Here is a 9,451-nt window from a genome sequence, read left to right on the forward strand (position 1 = left end):
ATTATTTTACTTAGTCCTTGCATCTCTCTGAGTCAGGTACTACTGTGAGCTGTAGTGCTTGGTACTTTTTTTTTTTTCATGGGCAGGCACCAGGAATCGAACCCAGGTCTCTGCCATGGCGGGCAAGAACTCTACCACTGAGCCATCATCGTACCACTCAATTATTTTGTACTTTTCATCGTTATATAACATACATACAGAAAATGCACAAATTATAAGAGTGGAACATAGCTATAGTCACAAACTGAACACATCCAAATAACCCCTACCCAGAACAAGAAAGAAACCATCTCTAACCCTCCCCATGCCCACAGCCAGTCTCATGCCCTCGAGAGTGACCCCCATCCTGACCTCTAATAACATAAATTAGTTTTGCCAGTCATTGAACTGTGTATAAGTAGCATCATGCTATACGTACTCTGGCTGGCTGGCTCCTACCCCTCAATATTATGCTTGTGAGAATCATCCTTTTTGGTGCATATTGTTATGGCCTACTCATCATTGTAGCTGTAGAATATTCTATTATGTGATTATAATGCAATTTATTTTTCCTTTTACTGTCGATGGGTATCACGCCCGTTTTAAGGTTAAGGATACTGAGACTCAAGGCCTTTAGAATTATCCGAATGTGCAAAGCTAACAAATGGTGGATCTGGGATTCCAACTCAAGCTGGCCTGACTCCAAAGCCAGGATTCCAAACTGTGCTGCCTTTCATAAAAGCGAGGTGTACAGGATCTTCTTCCTGATGGGTAGAAAGGTCTTTTGTATAAATAAATTGGGAAACTGGAGGACAGAAAATATTTGAGTAATGTGACATGAATCCAAATCCACCCACTTCTTCAGAAAACCTTCAGGCAGGTCTGTTTGCGTCCGATTCCCATCTTACACTTCCTTCCTTTTCTGTTACTTTGATTGATTGTCCCCAAAGCCCTATCAGGATCCTCAGCCTTGTGAGACTTGACTGAGAAACAAGAGACTAGAAACACACCACTGCACCTCAGACTTAGAAGAGAGATTGAGCTTAAGCAGTGGCCATAGAAAAGGTGACAGCTTCACCTTCGGAAGCGAAGGAAGGCGTGGGACACATGCAAACAAATCAGTATGTCCTGCACACATTTCTGTGCACAATCGAACTCATAGGCAGCCTGCCTCTCCTGCCATCGCTAATGTTTATCCTCAGATTGTTAATTTTGTTGCTGCCCAACCATTCCTATGATGAGTTTACACATCCAGTAAACTTGCCCATCGTCAGGATAATTGCATCCTCAATGAGCAATCAAATTTTCCTTAAGAAGAAAGGAAACAGAAGAAAAGAAAACAGATGCTTTCAAAGAATAACTTGAAGGAAAGATGGCCTGTCATCTTCAAACAAAAAGAAATCCAATGCAGAGGTTCCCTTCACCGCAGCGAAGACAGAGAGCATATACTAGGCAGCCCCTTTGGCTCTAGCTTTGGACCTTCACAATGAGATCTGACTTTAGTTAGAGATATTGGGAGACCAACCACACAAGGATTTATGGGAACCTCAAGGAATACTTTGAGCCCAACTTTCTCTCACTCCATCTCAGCCTACCTCACTGATGTTTTCTGATGGTCAACAGAGAATTAGCCATGACACATGCCTCCTAAGTTATTTGGCCAGCTTACAACTGATCACGCAGCAAATGCACAATTATTGTGTGCCAGTGAACACCATTTATTGAGAAGGCAGATATCACTGGATCCACTGAGCCTGGGCTAGTCATTTCATTTTTGGAAACACCACTGGGGTGTCCAGGTATTACACCAGAAGAAACCCATTCTGCTGTGCAGAATCTTTAGATCTGTTCTCTCCTCTTCTCTACTCTCCTTCAAGGAAAGCAGAGGCTACCAGCATTGGCCAACACATATGAAAAGTCCTTCTTCTCTCCATAAAATACAATCGGTTCAGTTCTCCCCCAAAATCTCTAGGGTCCACACTCTGTATGTTCTTGTCTCAACCAAATCAAGCTGATTGAAAAGAAGGGGGTGAACTTGACATGCCCTTGGATTCAACTTCTTGGTGGTCTCCTAGTATTTATCACCACAGGGGATGTTTTGTCTGTCAAGGTTTCCTGAGGTCAGAGGAGTAAGGGGAGACAGACATCCACCCTAGCTTGTAGACTGGTCTTCTCCCAGCTCTTTCACAGGCCTGTGACCGCACATCCACCTTCTCTTGTTACATCATGCAACTCATTTGACCATCCTTTTGCTCATACAGTTTCATCTGCATTCTCCCCTTTCTCTCTCCTGTGAGCAATCCTTTAAAATCGCATTCAGTGCATAGCTTTTGTGGCAGGTACTTCTCACTAAAATCATCAGAACAGAACAACGTCTTGTTCCAGTTTGTTTTACATGATTTGATGAAGGAAGAAGGAGGCATAGTTTCTCCTTCCATCTGTGATTCCTCAGTATCTCACATGTTACAGGTGTCACAGACATCCCAGCTCTCTGTCTCCATAACCCAGGGCCACAGATTCTTCCAAGAATTCTACTTTGATGCTGCTGCCTGGCACACAGAGACTGAGCAGACTTGATTGAGCAGGATCTTAGACTGATCCTCTTTTATGGTGGATACAAGAATTCAGGAGGTTTTTACCTATGGTTAAATGAGAGAAAGGAGAGTATTTAACTTTCTCACTCTCTTGCATGCCAATATCATGAAGAAAAAAAAGTCCTGTATTAGTCAAGGTTCTCCAGAGAAACAGAGCCAACAGAGAATCAGAATGAAAAGAGATTTATTATAGGAACTGGCTCATACAACTGTAGGTATTGTCTGAATTCTGTAAGGTATGCTGCAAGTTGGAAACTCGGATGAAAGTGACATTGGATTCCCCAGGAGAAGCTACCTGGCTGAAGTAGAGATAAAAATTCTTCTTTCTAACTTTTGAAATCTTCAATTCTGGCTCTAAGACCTCCTGCTGAATGAATGAGGAGATCCCCTATTGCTGCAGGCAATCTTCTTTGTTGAATGTAGATGCAATCAGCCATAGATGCAATCAACTGACTATACATGCAAATCCATCTATGAGATACCCTCACAGTAACAATCAGGCCACAACTTGCTTGACACTGAACACTATAATCTAGACAAAATAACACAGGAACTTAACCTCACACATCCTGTTTTATTTCCAGTTGAATTTTTCAAGGGTATTTTTCCTTCAAAGAGATTTAAAATATATACATATACACACACATATATACGCTTTATAACTCATAAAATTGATTAGAAGACAAGGCTTAAGTATATGGCCACCGAGTTTGCCTTGGATCATTATGATTAGATTCAGTGTGAATGTTAGAAAGCTCAAAATAGTGATTTAAATAAGGGAAAGACTATTTCATACCTCAAAGTCCAGAGGTGACAGCTCATGATTGGTTAGAGTAATCCACAGTACTGAGCACTCAGTCTCCTTTCTATTGTGATTTCCTATGCATGGCTCCCTTTCCAAGAATCATCTTGGGGTCTAGGATGGCTGCTCCAGTTCCAGCCATCATGTATATATACCAGTCAAAATGAAGAAAGAGGAGAAGGAGGACAGTATGTCTCCATTTAAGGACACACCATTTTTGCTTAATTCCATTAGTTAGAACATAGTCACTTAGCCACATCTAAGTAGGAAAGTGAGTATTCTGGCCGGTCATTTATTTAGTTGAAAATTAAGAATTATATTATAAAAGGAAAGAAGGATATTGATGGGCAACTTGTAGTGTCTGCCATATTCACAAGGTAAGCTTACGCAGCAGCTGGCAGAAGCAGAGCTAGACAACTACTGGTCCCTTCTATAAGGAGGGGCAAGCTACTTACTACAGAGCAGAGACTCACCTATAGGATAAGTTACTTGCAAAAAGGAGAATCCAGAAGGGGCTGGGACACACACACTTGGTTCCTTCTCATTTTTATCCATTGAGAGAGGCCAGACAGGTTTTTCCTAACTGATGTTTGGCTCTGCTAAAAGACAGTACAGTGAATTTAATAAAGCAGAAAAACAGTGCACAATTTGGCACCACAGTAACAAGGTTTTCTTAGTTTCCCTTTATCGAATTTTTCTCTGTCTTCACTGTCCATTAGATTAAGAAATCTTCCTGAATAGTCAATCATAAGAAAGTTCTTCTGGAAAAATGACTCTGGCTGCAAAAAGTGCCAACTTAGATACCATGAAGTCAATTTGGACAGGAATCAACAGGCTTCGTTCACAAGCATGGTTAAGGAATCTTCCAATATTTCCTCTACAAAGAGGATCCAACAAATGGTTCCATTACCTGTCCATTAAACCCATGCTCCCTGATGGTTATCATTTGAATCATGTGTTGTTTGTAATTGGATTCTTCTCTGCACTTCAGAGATTCCTAAAACCTCACCACCATATTCACAGACAAACCTACCACCTGGCATAAATCCCAAGGTACGAAGTCTCCAGCCTCTTTTATCCTCCTTGAAATACCTGGAAGTGTAACTGCAGACCCGTCTGGACCACTCTGTCTTTGCGCCCGTCACTGCACTGGCACATGATATCACATTCAGAAACCAGCTGGGTACATTTGAGTTCCAATCCTGTATCTCTGAGACATGAATTATCATCATAGCTCTCTTCCTGACAAGGTCGGGTCTAAGTACCAGGCAGACAAATGCATCCGGGAAAGGTTATTTGAGTGGGATCCGTGTCTGCTCCAGGTCTGATGATGTGCTCAGAAGTATACTGAGAAGGTGTCGGCTCAGACCTACGGGGCCACATGCTCACAGGCAAGTTCCCCAGGCCCCAGGACTTATCTGCCGGCTCAGTCGGATTCTTGGGCTCCTCAGTTGTTTCCTTTCGGAAAAGCCGCATCTACTCCGCAGCTTCTCGAACATTTCACCCCCTCAGGCTGTGCCTACCACTCTCACAATCTCTAAAGTGATTTATAATCCTAAAAAGCTGCTTCATCCCCTCACAAGCTTATAAAAATTCTTCCCATTCAATTTGAAAAAAAAAATCAATTTCTGGAAGTCACTCACATGAATGGAAGAAAAGAGATACACTACTGGAGTTGGCTTTTAAAGTTGCTTTAAAAATAGAACCTTTGGGATGGTTCGATGATGGCTCAGGGGCAGAATTCTTGCCAGCTGTGCTAGAGACACGGGTTCAATTCCCAGTGCCTGCCCATGCCAAAAAAAAAAAAAAAAAAGAATCTTTGACCTCATTTCTTAAAAAATGAAAAATTTGAGGACTTCTGCAAGTTTTGAAGCCACACATAATGGGTGAATGGTTGTCAATTAAGGGACTTCAAAACCATTTGCAGCACCTGGTTTAATCTTCATCTTCCCAGGGAATGAATAACTTTCTAGTAAAAACTCAGGCGCTTAGGGGAACATTAATTCTTTCAAGATGGAAATTCACTCTTTATAGCACTCTTTGCTAACATAACTAATCACTATGTCCAATTAACTGATGAAAAACTATGGGAAAGAGAGAGAAAGTATGTGAAAGCTCCTAGCCGCATGCCTGAGACATAACTCTCAATATGTGTTAGGCAAATCCTAATCGGCATTGAAAAGTCAAAGGCAAAGATGGAAATAAAACTCCTATTTCCTAATCCAATTACATTCAATTTGCTAAAGAGCCTGTTTTTTTTTTTTAATACTGAAACATAGATGTGCCTTGCTCTAGCAGTAGGTATGATGCCAAAAGATAAGCACTCAAAATATTTGGATGCATACCTTTGGAATTCATTCATGCAATAAATGTGTACTGAATACTTACTATGTGCAGACAATGGAAATGAGAGGAATAAACTCGGGATCCTAGGAAACTTGTGAAGTAATGGGGGAAGCAGAGAAGTTAAATAGCAGTTACAGTTTAATGTTTAGGAACATGTGGGCAAGTCAGCTAGCTCCATTTTAGAGCATTGAGATGGTACAAAAGAGGTGCTCTCTAAACTGAAGAAAGATGTCCGCCCTAAGGATTGCAATGCTCTATAAGAAAGATGAAACTGTCCTGAACCAGAGCAGTGGCAGGGGAAATAGAGGGAAGAAGTCAAATTGGAGCGATTTTAGGAGAAAGGATCTACAGGACGGGCCATGGCTATTGCCTATATTTGTGTGTCATGCTCCTGAGTAGGGAGGAGGTTTATTTTACAAAATGAATAATGGTACTCTAATTTCTCTTTGTATTAGCTTCGTATATCTTTATTTTCACACATAGCAGGCTTGTTTACAGCTGGGTGAATATCTGTCGCACAACAGTTTTGGCACAACTGAATCTTTTTACAAATGACGTGATCTACCCCACCAATAAACATTTCCTATGAACTTCCACTGCCTGGTGTGTCTCATTCAGTCTAAATGCGGTTGAAAGTGAGATTCCCTCCACCTCTGGTCCTTGAAAGCAGGAACCAGAGGCTACTTCAGATTTCACACAAAACCATGATGAAGAGGCACACTGAGAGTGAGCAAACATTAATTTGTCCGCATGTGGATGAGGCATCATTCACGTAGCAGCTTCTGTGGGTCGGGTGTTGGAGATTTTCCAAAGTGAATAATGCCCCTGCTTGTGCAATCACAGTGCTGTAGAAAAGACAAATAGTGTGTGATAAGTGACATAATCAAGGCACAAACAAATTGCCGTGAGCACAGAGTGGAGAGAGTGATGCCTTTGGCCTGGGCTTGGAATGTAGCAAGGACAGCGCTTTCATGAAGGGGGTAGCTTTGAAGCTGGACCTTGAAGAATTGGGTGGACTTGCTCAGACAGAGGAGTACAGGAGTGCATTCCAGGGAGTTAGACTATCACGAGCAAGAAAGTCAATGTGTGAATGTGAAAGGAAGATTGGAGGAGAATTTGGAAACAGTGTGCTGGAGCCAGAGTGTGTAGAAGGATTGAGGAGTATGCAGGGAGAGATGATCTGAAAGAAAGGTTCCTATCACAGCTTATAAAGGGCTGTGAATGCCAAAGACAGATTTTCAACTTTCTGTAGACAGTAGAGAGCCAGAAGAGATTTTCCAGAGAGAGAGAGTGAGGTGGCCCGATCTGCTTCTCAGCAGCAGTGCATATCTTAGATTGGAGGAGAGAGATTAGTGTCAAGGAGATCAGCTGATTGACTCTGAAAAAACCTGAGATTTGAGGAAGATCTGAACGAAGGCTTTGACAGGGCAATAAAGAAAAGGGGCAAAATCCAGAGACATTTCTGTAATAGGATCTAGGAAAATCATGTTGGATGACCAACATGATATCAGTGGTGAAAGAGAGAAGGGAAACTAGGCTTTCTAATTTGGACATTGCTTCATTAAAAGAGCGAAGAAATTCAGAATAGGGATAAAAGTGTGTATGATGGGAAAGATCATGTATACTAGAAAGCAGAGCTTGTCCTCTGCTCTGACTCCCCGCTCTGTTTTATCTTCTCCACTGCCCACGGCACTACCACCGCCAAGATGAGGGACCTGCACATACTAGGGGCTCAGCTGTTGGGAAGGGCATCTGGGGAAGCAGGATGGTAAGAATGAGGAAGCAATGAGAGTAGGGAATGGTGGGGAGGGATGAGAGAGTTTTCTGGGATTTGGAGAGTAAGAGTCTTTGAAGAACTTGGGGTGGGGAGTTTGGGATGGAGAATCAAATAGGAGAAGAAACAATTGCTAGAAACTCTTGTGTTTGGATTTCCTTTTCGTTGGAATGTGAATAAGGAATTTGAACTAGTTTTAAATTCATTCTGAATGCTGGATGGAGTCCCTAGATTAGCATTCCCTTCCAAACTGGGCCAATGGGTCTCTGGTTTCTGCACAGTTCCACTGAATCTGTGTTGCCTTTATGATGAGCAATGGATAAATCCACAGCTGATGGCAGTGTGTGGAGTACTTGGAGACCATCTACAATAGGAGATAATTGATGTTTTTGAAGGAAGTGGGAGAAAAGTAGGAGAGATGACGGCAGATGATGGCAAACTTCTCAGGTTGTCGAAGTTTAAAGAGAACACAAGGAAAGAGAAGCAAGAAAAAGAGACTACAAAGGGGGAGTCATGGGATATGAGGAAAACTAAATGAGAACAGGTATCTAAGGTCAAGAGAGAAGGGATTTCAGAAGAGAATGCCAGAGTATCACCTACTATAGAGAAGAACTCACTAGATTTTTCATTTTGGAAGTCACTGCTAGCCTCTTCCTAACTTGTTACTATAAAGTGACAGGAACCAAAGTTAAGTATATTGAGGAGATAATGAGAAGCATAAATGGAAAATGATAGAATATAAGTATATCATTTGATGGTTAAAAAAGAAAGAGATGTGCAAACTTATTTATGTACAAGAACTATTTATAATGAAAATATAATATAAATATAATAAAATTTGAAATAAACTAAAAGATCAATATGAGGTACAGTCTAATTAAAAAATGTATTGTAAAAGTATATTTAAAAACCCAGGAAAATGTTCACAGTTCAAGTGAATAAAGCAAGGCACAAAACAGCAGATACAATATGGTCCCAATTTTGTAATATATAATACATTCATAAAAAGATTAAAACTATATACACTAAATTGTTTAATAGTACTATCTTTGGTTGATAAACTTACAGATAGATTTTATTTTCTTCTTTGCATTTTTTTGTATTTTTAAATTTTTCTGAGTTCCTTTGTAGGCTAGAGAATGTATTGCTTTTCCAATTAGCCTCCACATGCAAAGTTATTATTATTTTAAGGATAATATTAGGTGGGGAGGAAAAAGAGGGATGGGATAGCAGTTTGATGGACAGGCAGGACAAAAGGGGTGAATATTGGGATAAGCAAGACTTAGGCAAGAGCCAAAAGAGAGGAAGGGGTTAAAAATCAAAGAGATTTTTAGCACACCGAACATATTAAATGCCACAGAATTGTTTAATTTAAAGTGGTTAGTTTTATGTTATATGAATGTCACTTCAATTTTTAAAAAATGAATCAGCGAGAAAGGGAGGAAAATTGAGAGAAGCCAGAATGAAGACAGTGGTGAAGGAAATAGCTTCGGAAAGGAACAGGCTCACTCTTTCTCTCTAGAAAAGAAAAGGAAGCACATAAGGACAGATGATAACATAAGTAGGTTTAGAAGCTGTAAAATTCAGGCAATTTAGGCTCACTGCCCTCCATTTTTATTACGAGGGATCATCCATAAAGGCTGAGGGAAGAGGCAGCAGAATCAGGGTCTAGGGTCTACAGCAAAGTTTGTAAGAGGGGCTGACACCCGTGATTGCTGTCATCTGTCTGTGAGGGAATCTGCTGAGATGGCCATTGGCCCACAGGTCCTGAGACTTCTTGGTTGCTGTCCACCAGGCACCTCCAGTCCACTGGTTCTCCTTATAGTCTATGCATAGACAGATCTTGCCAGTGCCACACCAAGGCATGGAAATCTCTGCCAATCCTAAGGCCCCAACATCTTGGTCTCACCCTGCAACAGTCCTTGGAAGTTGGGTTCAGGGGCCTTCTGTCCATAT

At 41.1% G+C, this 9,451-nt stretch overlaps 1 pseudogene; it reads right to left on the minus strand.

Annotated features, from left to right (window-relative positions):
- Positions 1 to 3,954: 3,954 nt before the first annotated feature.
- Positions 3,955 to 4,851, minus strand: LOC143668787 (histone-lysine N-methyltransferase SETMAR pseudogene; annotated as a pseudogene).
- Positions 4,852 to 9,451: the final 4,600 nt, after the last annotated feature.

Source organism: Tamandua tetradactyla, chromosome 25 (assembly GCF_023851605.1).
Source record: "Tamandua tetradactyla isolate mTamTet1 chromosome 25, mTamTet1.pri, whole genome shotgun sequence".
Lineage (NCBI taxonomy): Eukaryota > Metazoa > Chordata > Mammalia > Pilosa > Myrmecophagidae > Tamandua > Tamandua tetradactyla.